At 40.9% G+C, this 13,705-nt stretch overlaps 1 protein-coding gene across 4 annotated transcripts in view; it reads left to right on the forward strand.

Moving 5' to 3' along the window:
- The first annotated feature begins 3,697 nt into the window (after window positions 1-3,697).
- The window catches only part of camkk1a (calcium/calmodulin-dependent protein kinase kinase 1, alpha a), a 57,112-nt gene continuing 47,104 nt past the window's right edge, over window positions 3,698-13,705 (forward strand). Inside the window, exons 1-2 of one of the 4 annotated variants that reach the window (XM_026327926.2) lie at window positions 3,698-4,222; window positions 7,385-7,453. The gene's annotated coding sequence lies outside the window, so the exon portion shown is untranslated. Of the gene's footprint in view, window positions 4,223-5,795; window positions 5,959-7,384; window positions 7,454-13,705 lie in introns of those variants that run through there. The other 3 variants (XM_026327928.1, XM_026327925.2, XM_026327927.1) reach the window with 3 other exon arrangements.

The raw sequence follows: 13,705 nt of genomic DNA on the forward strand, positions 1-13,705 counted from the left end.
AAATATAGAGTGCAGACAATTTGCAATTGAGTTCTCAGACAACCCAAATTTCATGGACCCCTCTATTAGTTAGAGACAACCACAAAATTAAAATTAAAGTGCAAAGTTTGGTGCATTAGATTAGACAATCCAGTCTCTGCGATATCATCAGCAAATTTAAATATTCAGATATATTTTTCAGTTTTGACAGGGATGCAGTGATGTGAATTTCCCAATATTCACTGATTTAAAAATGCACATTTTCATCGAGGCGGAGGGAACGTTGATCTCACTGGATGGGCTGTGAGTTAGGGCGAGCCGGCTTGCCATAGCAAGTCTCTCCTGCAAAGCTGCTTGCCAGTCAGCCGAAACCTTGAGTTGTCTGACAGGAAACTACTTGCTAGTTTCTTTCTTTCTTTGTTTAATGCTATGTTGCATGTAACATCTACATCTACACTTTAACTAATTTTTAGCACTTGGTATTATAAAAACTAACCCTGGTTCTGTTTGAGACAGGCTTTTCACAATACACTTTTCTGAGCCATTTTATAACAACAGTTCTGGTGCAAGAGCCACAAATCAGTCAAATCTAAGTCAGTGCATTTGAAGTTGTAGATGCTGCATTTACAGAATTAGTGCAGAAATTGACAGAAGTGCATAAAACTAATAAACTGTGATAGTGTATTAAATCATCTGGACCAGCAGAGGGAGATATACACCACAAATTCTGTGACTATAAGGCCATAAGGTAACTATGATAACATAGTTCATATGTAACTCCTTTTCAAGTAGAAATATGAACGGATTCTGCAACACAAAGCCAACACAGACAGTGGGGCAACTGAAGTTTCTCATCACACTTGATCACGACAGTTAAAGAAAAAGTTTTTTTTCAGAGATTCACCTCTTTGGACCTGCACTTAGCTTTTATGATTTTTAAAGTGGCTGTCAAAACATGTTTACATGCAACTTCATTACACATGCCTGTCTGAATACCACTTACCACCCAGCCATCAGTACTTGCTTTGCTCATGCTTCCTCAGATCTCACATGAGAGAATCACACACACACACACACTCCAGGGGAGGTTCCTGAGGTGAAGGTGGGATCCCAAGGGCTGTGTGGAGAATAGAAGAGGATCTCATTAGTATTAGGCCATCCGTTATTTCCACCCTGAGCCACAGAGGGATGCAGGATAGGAAAAGTCAACTGGGGCGCTGTCCCAGTGAAGCACACAAACACACAGGCCAGGGATAGCACCTGAGAAAACTTGATGCAATACTGAAATGTCACAGAGAAAGAAAATGGTATTGTAGAACAAGCTGTTTGGTTTAGATCTGAAGTGGATTCTCTGTCTTTTCCTGTTTCTAATTCTGCATCAGCATAAACACTCCACACTGTAATAACAGGGTACGAGACTTCCTCTGATTTTACAATGAGTTTTTTCTTTTATATTTATACTGAGATAAAAGGCGAAAAATATTCATGTTGATGAAACACTGCTAAAATGTGAAAAAACACAGACACCCCTGGACTTCCTGCAAGTGAATTAAGATTCTAGGGATTTACTGTATCTACACATGTATAATGTCCATAAAAATCAATGCACAAGCACAAATAGAGATTTGGAGCTGGATGACAAAAAGGTCTGCAGAAAGAAGAGCAAGATTATATAAGGATGTTTTTCACTCTGCTCTGTGACTTTCTTGCCCATATTGATTATGAATTGCTTACCTTTGCAAAAGACAATATAAAAACTATTTGTTGGATTACAGTCACACACAATATATCATTAAAAAGATACCAGGGCAAACTTCCAACACAAGCAAGAATCACAGAGCTTTGATAATGATCTGGGGGCGCATCATGTGGCCGATCTGACTATGCACATACAAGGCTGTGCTGTGGCTGATTAGCACCATGACTCACATGAGAAGGAGCAGGGGCTGCTGTGAGCACACACATCTAGAAAAGGCGCCTTGAGACAGAAAATTTTAAATTCGGGGGGTATGTCCCTGTGAGGGAAGACATGCTGCCCCTTTATCCCATGGTGTCAGCCTGTGTTGTGCTGTGAGGCTGTGGCTGTTGCCAAGGAACTAAATGAACTTGCTATGAACTTCCCCCCACGGCTGCGACAGGGAGAACGTACTCTCAGAGGCTACATGCTTGGTCCACCAGTTACTGCAATTTGACAGTGGACTGTAACCTATGCATATTTACTCATGCATTATACTTACATACACATTTGAGGTATTTGTACCTTGGTATATCGAAGTGAAACAGTGAGAAAATGTGTCACTTTGAGCTCTGGAGTAATTGTGGTGGGTATTTCTCAATATTTAATTAGGTTTTCCAAAGTAAATGATAAATTACTCCATTAAGTGATTAATATATAAAATATCTGGGTTTTATTTTGTCCTAAAATACAAAACCATAAAAAAAACCACACGCAATAAATAGCTTTAAAAAAAAAAAAGTAGTTTCTGTGCCATTATGAAATGTGTTTTATTCAGAGGGAGTGACTCATGCTGACACAGACCTGCTGGAAATGTCAGCATGTGTTAGCAGTCCGTCCTTACATTAGCTTGCTTTGAAGAGAGTATGACTGTTTTAACATCACAGTCACCACAGCCATCCGTTACACGCTGCACAAAGTGATTTTTGTTATGTCACAGCTGGAAGCCACTGGCAGCTGAAACCACATCCATCCCTTATTTATATTCGGACCATTCACATTCGCCTGGCCTTGTCTCATAGTTTATACCAAATTTTAAACCACAACTCTATTTTTTCATTCATAAACACCTAATCAGTTACTACACATCTGATGAATAATCAAACAGCAGTTTTATTCCTTATGTGTTACTCTAAAAACATCAACCTATGTTACCTAAAGCTAACGAACATTTAACTTCATTTTACTGAATTTGACGACTACACACCTTTGTCGTCTGAGCAGGTAGAATCAGGGGTTTCCTCCATGTTGTCTTTTTCTGAACCTTCCCCTCACTACTAACAGATCAGAGGCCTCCTGGACATAGAGTCTTGCTGTCATGACTGCAATAAATGAGTGAAACAGGGGCTCAGAAACTCTTTCCAGTCCCTGCAAACACAACCAGGCACAACACAACCCCCCTCTGAAAAGCACTGGTTGCCTGGGGATTGATGTTTTGTTAAACGCCAGTGAGAGTGGTAAAGAAACACTAAAAAGTGTTTATATGTGTCCACTGTTGGCATATAAACTCTTTTAGTGCTGATGGCATTTGGAGTGCTGGCAGGTGCAGATGCAGTGATGCACTGTATGTGAGACGCCTATGCAACACTATTGCACTATTGCACCAGGATGTTGCCACTTCTGATCGTTTTAAAATCCCTTTGAATAACACCTGGTCAGTTTCACCTGAAACACTATGTGCAGAAACGTAAATCTAATGTTACATTCAATGAGAGGGGCAGGTGATGACTGCTGTTGGCGTTCAGCAGGCTGCAGTGGGGAGTAGGGAGCGTGCTCTGCTCGCCTTCACTAATTACTAAGTCGTTTATTTCAATTTTGTCAATTGGATAATGAAATAGGACTATGGCCAGTAGAGGCGCTAACTGGTACTTGTGCTCCACGAATCCGGTGTCTGTTAGAGCCAGTCTTTAAGGGCAGCATAGATGATTCCACGCGTGGCTCTGAAAACGCATCAGCTAATTCCCTGTGCGTAAAATGACACAATCTCTCCTGTAAATGAAGAAATCTTGAGCTGAGCGGTGGCAGGGTACTGACCATGGTCCAGGAACAGGGCGGATCTTAGGACCCGTGGATTCGTTCCTAGTCGAATAATAAAAGTTGGGGTTATGCGTGTTCTGTCGACGTGCGACAAACAAGGGAGCGAGTGTGTTTCAAAGTGTTTGTGGTCAGCCCTTGTGCGGCTGCTCTGTGCACACTGCAGCGGTGCACACGATAACCAGCTGTGGGCTGTGTGTACATTCAGCAGTCTGCACTCTGTGGCTCCACGGCAGACAAGAGAGGCTGGAGTGGGCTGGTCTGTCCGTGTTTTCCGGAAGAGAGGGTGTGAAACATGATGGGACACATCTCAGGTCAGGAGCTGATCGTGCCATACATCTAACAGAGGAGCCCGTGCGGATGCGTTTCTGCTAGTCTGTATGCATTATCGCCAGTGAAGAGAGTGAAACGCGTCCAAACGGGACACCCCTCCCTAGAACTGCAACGCTGAAAGGCTCTCAAACACTCATTTGGGTAGGTGAAACTTTTAAGATCGTCTCAATCGTAGCGCATGGTCAGTCGGGGCTTGTGTGGATGTGGGGAGGGAAAGGTGAATGTGTGCGTGTGCATTGCAGATGGATCTCACTGCATGTCTTTCCTCTCCTCGTATTATCGGTCACTGAATTGCTCACCCGTGGGGTAGAAAGGATACCGACCCCTCTGCAGTTTGTTCTGCTCAATTTTTTTTTTTTTTTACCACTTTACTGTGCGCGAGTGCGCGCTTGGCACCGTGAAATTGGAAGCTGCACTGAATTGCAGCATGCGTGCACGATAACGTTGTGCAATTGAACTGTGCCATGCACCTGTCGCAAAATACTGTTACCTCATACCGCACAATGAGCATCCGTTAGGGATTTATCTGTACTGCTCTGTGAACGCAGCATGTGGACTAGTGTTTAGTTTGCTCTGTAGGAATGAGTCTAATTACTGAGTCTAATTGGAGGTTTTTACCATTAAACTCGGCCTAATGTATGTACGTGTCTGTGGAGTCCTACAGGAGAGCTAGTGCTGAAATGACTAATTAGTCAATGGGCAGAAAATGAAGCAGCAACACTTCTGATTAATGATTAATCACTAAAGTCATTTATCAAGACAAAATCCAGTAAATACTTGGTGGTTGTAGTTTTAGAGCTTTAGTTAATGAAATGAACATTTCTTTTCTGACATTTCTCTAGAGAATGGTTCCTCAGTTAATAATTATTAAAGATCTTTTTTTTTTTTTAATAATTGAAATAATATTTTGTTGCAAACCCAGATGAACATTTTAGAGACCTCAGGGTTGTCCTGCCTGCTTAAACAGTGTGGATGTTAGTGTAGGACCATTTTGTGAACTGGTTTCATTCAGAGTAAATCACGTTTCCTCTTTTTAAAAGCCACTTTCATTACTCCAGAGCAACTTGGTGTCTGATTTGAAAACAATGGCTTTAGCTGAGCCTCAAGTGGTGCTAATTTTACGCTGTTCACAGGTTGTTTAGTCCCTTCTTCATGACAGGCAGGCCAGATTCCCTCCTTTGAATTTACCTGAAGGACAGTTTCAAAACAAATCTCTCCTCCAGTGCTGCAAAACAATCACAAACTACCTGAATGTGCAACAAATGAACTGCAGCATCTCCACTCTTATTCTTAACCCAGCCTTAATGATTTATAAGAGTCCCCACAGCGTTTGCTCAGCAAAGACAAAAGCGCTTTTAGTTTTGCTTTCTCGACAGTGTGATTATTGGGATGTTCACGTGCCAACATTTAAAAATGAGCTCCGCTGAATCGTCCTGAGGCTTTACACAGCAATAAAGTAGAACAAACCTTATTAATCCCCACAGGAAACTCCAATAAATAAGGAAATTCAACTCAATTTTACTCTATTTGTAAATGTGGTTGTTGGTCAATTGAACTTCCCTCTTGTTAGTTTATGTTTTCTGTATCCATTGCATGCCAGAAATGGGGATGTGTGTGTGACAGTGTGAGAGGAAGACTAAGAGGTTTCCCAATCTTAACAACCCAGCATCATGTGACTGGCTTTCATTTCTGCTGTACCTGTGCAGTGGCTGAATCGTGCTGCACAATTGCAGTAAGTCCATTTATGTGTAAGAACAAAAACTAAAGAGCAAAATGTGTACAGAAGTGTCAGCTGCATTGCCAGGAGCTGTTTTTATACTGCCGGTTTTGTCTGGGTGGATTTTTCTTTGGGGTATTTACAACAATTTCAGTCTAAGGTATGTTTTATACAAAACAAGGTTTACACTCATAAAATATCTTGAGTGATTTGACTTGAGTTTGTATGTTTTATATTTTGGTTGTTATGCTGTGTGTGAATTAGAAATGCTTCTATGGCTCCTGTTTCTCTTGGCCACTTCTTGTCGCTGTAACCTCTTTAACACTTTGGTAACCATACTGGAGCTAAGGCTCAGCTGGAGAAAAAAAATGATGTCAACAGCTCCAAGCTTCTGTCCGGTCCTTTGGGAAATCACTTGAAAAGGCTTGTGGAGATAGAAATCGGCTTTGTTTGTGTACCCCTATGTGAGTGTGCACAGGCTTGTATGTATATTGTTATTATTAGTGTCTTTAATAAATGTCATAAACAGTTTTACATAGAGGCCTGGACATCTTTGGCCCATATTATGTCAAGCACAGCTACCCTCTGAGAGTAAACAGGGAGCGTTCCTGCTCTGCCCCAGGTCTGTGCTGGTCGGCGAGCTCTGCTGTTTCCTAATTGCTCACTGCTTCATCATACTAGGTCACTCTGATCACTGCAGGGCTGCCTACAGTTTGCAAAGAGTGCTTTTCTTTTATACAGTGAAACCAAAAGACCTTAGATTTATTTGATTTGCAATTTTCCTGATGGGCAATCAAAAAGGCTGCATTTCTGAATTTATCTTTGTGGTTTCATGTGGCCATAAAGACAAATTTACATGCAATGTAAATGAAAAGCCAGGGCTGAACCTGGGCCAGAGGGGTTGAGCATTGGTGGGGTTTGATGCTTTGTCTTAGACCCATTAAAGATATTTGTTAGTTTTCATTGCTGCACTAACATCCATCCATCCATTTTCTATACCCGCTTTTCCTGGCTCAGGGTCACGGGGATCTGCTGGAGCCTATCCCAGCTCTCTCTGGGTGGAAGGCAGGGGTACACCCTGGACAGGTCACCAGTCCATCACAGGGCCACATAGAGACACACAAAGACAGACAACCTCACACACTCGCACTCACTCCTACGGGCAATTTTAGAGTCTGCTGCACTAACATACAGCCCAAAATTAAAACATAGAAGTTACATTTCATTGATCCTTTCATCAGTCATTTTGAAAAAGCATTTGCAGAATGGTCTAAATAGTTTCACAGAATAGCTTCCCTCATGGACTCTTGATGTTTCGCTCCAAATGTGTTTTCCGGTCTGGAGTGATACTCAGCCCTGTGGAATCGGAGTGAAGAGCTCTTTATTTGAATACCACCAGGCTTTTATGTTACAGCTGGAAGAAGAGTGTAGAAGTTGCTGTAGTGCTTCTGTCACAAAGCTAGTACAGTCAGAGCTGCACCTGCTGCCTCCTTGGTGGAATCAGCCTCCACTTTCTAGAAGCTCTCACTGTTTGTGGAGCTCCACTGCCATGAAATCACTAAGCATGTACTTGCATTCCGTTGCAGGGTGGACCGACACACCAAGTTAATAGTATAACAGCCAGGCTCTCGCTGAGGGAAGAGATGACTGATTTGGTATGTAATTATTTGTGAAGGGTGTTTCTTGTATTTGTGTGAGAGAATCCAAACTACTGTTTCACGAAGTGTTTGACAGTCCTGTGCACAGACTGTACAGCATGTCAGAAAGCTGTTTATACGATATATTCAAATGTCTTCAGTGTCTGTCGCCGGCCAACTCTTTCTTGAATCCCAGCACTGAGGCGGCCTGCACCCTTGTCTGCAGACGACAGAAGTCAGGCCTGAAATTAAAAGCCACAGGCACTGGTGATTCTTGTTCATTTTACTTTTATTGAGTGCATTTTCAATATCCTCCAGCAAGACATTGTCAAAAATCAACATAAATTCCTTATTTTAACAAATAGTCAGTTAAATATGTGCATCTCACAAACATTCATGGCATCATTTCACTAGTGACTAATCCACTGAGGCTGCTTCCAGGATTCAACCTGCCCAGCCAGGAGGGAGGATGCACAACGTGCTGTGGAAGCAGTTCTGCCACTGATACTTGTGGTTGTTATGAATTTAGTCTGTGTACTGATCTTTACAGACGTTGCCTTATCAATCTCACAATAGGAATCCTGTCTTAATGACTTTATCATCACTGCTCATTCATATTTATCAAATGTTTACATTGTACTAAAAAGTATCACCATTTTGCTATCATGGTGCTGTTTTTCATCTCACATAGGCAGTCTCATTATTTTAGAAGGAAAATAAAGCATCTTACATGTGCTAAATTAGTTGTGTATGCCATGTAAGTTATGAACTCACCGTCCAGGGTGGTCCCAAAAGTAACTGATGTGAAGTTGACAAACTTTATCAGTTAAAGTGGAGAGTATTTTTGGTGAGAGAAAATGGATCTATGGAAATACACAGTGTCTCGCAGAGGGATGATTGATATGTGGCCCTGCCTGTTGGTGCCCTTAGAGTTCACCTTAAATTAGACTTTGTTTGTGTAAGGGAATATAAATTACAATGAAACTGCAGCTGCAGCTGTTATGCATAATTTTGTGTTTTTCAAAGGATAAAACAGTTTCTGGACATATTTGTGGAGACGGTCTCTAAGCTTTAAGCCTGTCAGCGGGGGTTTCTCATGCTGTTGACTGACATTTAGAAGCCAGAGTTGCTAAGAGACAGGAACCTAAGACATAAACTAGCCACCCTCTGGAAAGTGGAAGCTTAACTGGCTAACTTTAGCACTGATTCCCACAAGATTCTCGTTTTTGTTATATTAGATCAACATCTGTAGCATGCATTTTACAATGTTAGTTGTTATTAGCTCTCTGTTTTATAGGTTCATTTGTGGCAACTATCACAACTCACAGTAACAAATAGTCCTATAATATAATATGACTTCATCTTTTTGGTGAGTACAGTTTTTAATAAATACATATGAAAACATACGCAAAGGGCTGTGTGTGTATATATATCAGAGTTTGTCCCTACAGTGTTGTGTGAATGCTTTAGAAGCAAATTGTAATGTGATGTGCCCTCTAAGGTAAAAATAGCCATACCATTATAGAAGTGCAGTCCAATTCATATTTTCCATGAATGCTGTCTGGTGAATTCTTGTAATGGTATGCGTGAGGATTTCAAGAATTTCATGGTGCTGACCTGCTGACCTGCAGTCATACTCCTCTGATGGATAATCCATGTGACTAAACTTGGAAAAAGCCATGTCCACCTGCAGACAGAGAAGGTTTCAGTCTGCTAAGAGGGTCAGACAGTGCCTCAACAGGCGTTGAGTCAACGTGGATGTCGAGTAGAACAGCTGCAGACAAGGGGCAGTCACAGAGGGACAAAATCATCACAGTGAGTTAAGGCAATCTCAGTCAGAGCAGGGGGTCGAGTTGTATCACCCAAACCCGACCCCACCCACCCTGTGCAGTGTTGCCGATACAGTACAGCCAGCCATCACTGGGAATTGCAGCTTTGCATTGTTTTCTTGGGGTGCTGATGCAGAAAGATTGTCTCTATTGGATGATTAGACAACCAAAAACAAGTGACATCATGTGTCCCTCGTCTGTTAAGCTTTATCTTAGTATGCACACAATGGCAAAACCCCAGGAAGGAAATGTCAGGAAGTTTTTGTCTTGCTGTTTGGCTGTACATCTGTTTTTCTACCTTGGAATAAACTAGCAACTGATGAAGAGCATTCTTTTGTGTTACCCAAAATATGATTGTTTGATAACACCAATAATAATAAAAAAAATGCAAAGATGCCAAATACAAAAAACAAACTTTAGTCACACCAGTGGCTTGGCTCTGTGGCTGGCTGTCCAAAATGTAGGTCCAAACTGACATGCCTTGACAACCATAGGATGGAGTGATGGAGTGCAGAGAAATTCAGAGCAAAGAACACAAAGAAGATGAATCCAAATGTCTGTTTTTTTTTTTTTTTTTTTTTTTGTCTCCAGTGCACCACAGTGTGATTGTCATGTGGGTTTGAGTTAAATGTCTACAACTATTGTACATATTGCCATGAAATTTTCTACATGCTTTGTGATTGCCTGATGATAATATGCTGATGTTAACATTTAGAACAGAGCATTGATGAGCAGCCTCACAGAGCCACTATTGTGGCTGTAGACTCTTAGTTTTGTTGTAAATCAAAAGTAATGTCTTGGCAGAATGGTTGTCCTACTGTGATTAAATGTTGCCTTTCACATTTTTCATTTTTGCATTATATTCCAAATGTGACTCGAGTGTCAGCTAAGTGAAAGGAAGATAACTGTGCAAGCTGAAGAGAAACGAGTCAGTTAAAAATGTATTCAGGTGTTTGTGTCGAGTGGATACATGAATACATTTACAGGTCCTCATTAGTTCATACAGGCAGGCGCACAGCTGCATATCAGCCTTTATTATTCGAAGCACGACCAGTAAAGACTGAGGGTTCTTAGATCCTTTAGTTAACCTCGTCCAAGTGACTCCATCGCATTTGTACTTGGATGGATGGATGGATGGATGGATTTGTATTTGCTGTTATCATTCGCCTGTCTATGAGAGACACCAGCATAAGTGAGAGGTTTCCACTGGGAAACTGGGAAGCAGTTAATTCTTTTATCACAACATGTTTAGTGAAAGAGCATGGATAAACTGTGAGAAGGTAACCATAAAACAAAACAACAATGTTCACTGATATGTACTTGAATTGTTTGGGTTTGTGATCTGACTGCACTTCCTTCAAAAGAAATCCTTGTGTTTTAGGTAGTTCAGTATAGTAATGTTAACAGCATTGTCGTTATGTGAATAAGATATAAAGTGACACTACAATTGAAAGATAATTTGAACTGTATTTCTGTCCAACATCAACATGTCCTATCAGCTCAGTGTTATTCTGCTGTATCTTGGCTTGGCTGTTACAAATGGCTGGTGAGCTAATTGAAGTAACTGATGGATGGATGAGTTACTGTGTGTCTTCTAGAGAGTCCATGTGTGTCCAAAACTCTTCCACCAACCCTGACACCAGTGTTTCCTGTGTGGGCTCTTCTTCTTTGGGTATATTGTAGATAGCTTTAGTCCTGCCTCCTGTCCAGGTTTGCCTGTTTCACCATTTCATTTCCTTTAGGAGCAGTTAACAAAACACACAAAACTGTTGTATTAAGCCACAATCATGCATATTTAAAAATAGTTAAAAATACAGAGATAATTATTTACTAAGTGCCCACACATTCACAGAGGGTTTTGCACCCAACCCACATGTGGCTACGGCCTGATACATAGAGTAGTAATGAGATAGATGGTAGACAGATGGTGTTTTCTTTGTTTATATCTGATACGAGTGATACTTACTAGGGTGGACTTTTTTATGACGATAAGGTGTGTGGTACACTCCAGCTATCAGCTATTTATATATATATATATATATATATATATATATATATATAAATATATAAAGAAGCTGTTGATGGCAAAGAAGAGAAGCAATAATCGTGACTGCCACATTTATGCGGTTCTCCTACAGCACCAGAGCATGGACATGCACGGTCATTATGCACAGCTGTGGCTCTTAATAGCATGGCATGTACCTGTAAAGCATATCAGGTGTGACATCAAGTCAGAAAAAGAATTAAAGGTTTAGTGTTCTGCGCTGATACTGACAGGCTTTTCAAAATGTTTCACAGGAAATAAAAATGAAAATGATATTAACAAAGTGAAGTACAGTGACATCTTGAATATGAATAAAAATTCTGATAAAAAATATCAGAAGTCAGTCAAACATTTAGAGATTCAAAGCAATTCATGGTCTTTGAGCATCTTGATCATTTGATGATGATTTGGGTGTAGTGTTTGATGAGATGGACTTAGGTCTGGGTTCTGCATCTTTTCTTAAGTAGCTTAAACTATTTTGGTGCCACCAGATGTAACAAACTATTTCTCCAGTATGTCGTTTGCTGCGACAACCTAAAAGTCACGAATTATTATGCTTATAAATTATGTGTGCTGTGGTGGTGGAGTGTTGCTAGGGGAGGATTTGGCTTTCACAGCTCCAAAGGTTTGTGATTTAACTGATTTCAGCTAGAGAAGAAGCTTAAACCTCTAATAAAATCTCTGCTGACAGTACTCTGCTCTGCAGACTCTCTATACAACATGCTTTACAATTCTTGCTCAGGTATCCTTGCAATAGGCTGGTAGAAATATCCATCTGTGCGGATGATGGCATTGCATGAAAGAGCAGAGATGGAAGTGTTTTTGATAAAATCCTGGAGGAGGGAGAAGCAGAATCTGACCCTGGGCCAGCTTTCACCAGTGCCCTCCCTTTGAGAAGGCATCTTATTTTAGTGAGCAAACGGTTCCTCCAATCCATTCCAGTTCTAGAAAAATGACTGACCTCAGCTCCCCTCTCCAGGCTCCTCCATCTATATTTCTCTTTGTAGCTTACACCAGGGTGGAGTATAAGAGACTCTTCAATGCTGCTGCTACCATTATTGATGATGAGAGAGGCTCACAGCTCAGATGAGTGAAGATCTTGTATTTCTCAAGAATAATCTGGTTCTCATCCTCATAGTGTAGGAAGAATAAAACTGGCCCGTCAGTTGAGTGGCAGTAAAAGTCAATAATATTGCAACTTCATGTTAAAAAAGTAAATGACCATTTCTCATCAAATGAGTTGTAAAATTATGATCACCTGTCTTTAGGAAGTAGCATTATTAGGATGAGTTATTAAAGGGCTGCTGGGCTAAACTGTTAGCTTGCCCATGGCAAAGCCTGCGTAGTCTCGTGACCTTCCCCCAGAGAAGTCGACCCTAAATCTTCAGGTTTGTTTTCTGTTTTTCAATCCACCAAATGCACATTTGGCAGCCTGTTCCAAAGAGATAAGAGCTCAAAATATGAGCGTTTTGTTGGTGTTTTAAATATTTTGTTTGTTTTTCAGTGATGATTCTCTGAAATACAGTATACAGAGAGATAGTAGCAGAGCCAGACAATTCTCACTCCAGTGGACTAGCTGAGGTCACTGATCATTTTACTGTGGCACAAAAATTTGCATTGGTCTAGGTTTTCAAATATATTATTTGGTGCTGTACGGATGTTTTCTTCTGGCCAATAAGGGTAATACCTTTGGTACCTGGACCTAAATCTTTGCTGTTTGGTTCCTCTGTTCCTGTTCTTACTTTTATATTACAGCCTCACTATTTAAATACCCCACCCCCACCATGCTTTTGCCCCCATTCACCACTTAGGCTTTAAAAGCCTTCCTTATTTATTAAAAACATTTCTGTTTTATTTCAGTGAAATTGTTGGAGAGAATTCAGACATTGACTTAAATGAATTAGTTCATTAAAATGCTATGAAGAGCTGCTGCACCTGCTACATCAAGATCTTTATTCATGACTCACAATATTTATTCAAAGTGATTTCCCTGCTAAACCGTTTTCTACTGTCCATATTCCCCTAACAAATACTGCTGGATGACCGTGAACCTAACCATCCATACCATGAAGCAAAGAAGCAGACTGCATTATCAGCGACAACAACCAGTTGAGTAGGCTGTTAGAAAGTGCTCCTGGTGGAGCTGCAGCAGTAGGGAAGTCACTCCATAGAAGAAAAATAATGATTAACCGAAAATATGGTGCTAAACGAAGTGGCCAGACTTTAGCTGCAGCCACTTCAGGGCACCTTGGACTCCACCGTGGAGGAGGCACCTCACTCTTCAGCTGATACTGAAAGTGGTGATGATTGCATGTGACAAAAATCAAGGGAATCGAAGAAAATTACTACTAAAGTCAGATTACTGCAGCCTGCAGCCTTTGCTCATTTAGCAATGAG

This window comes from Mastacembelus armatus, chromosome 14, assembly GCF_900324485.2.
Source record: "Mastacembelus armatus chromosome 14, fMasArm1.2, whole genome shotgun sequence".
NCBI classification, from domain to species: domain Eukaryota; kingdom Metazoa; phylum Chordata; class Actinopteri; order Synbranchiformes; family Mastacembelidae; genus Mastacembelus; species Mastacembelus armatus.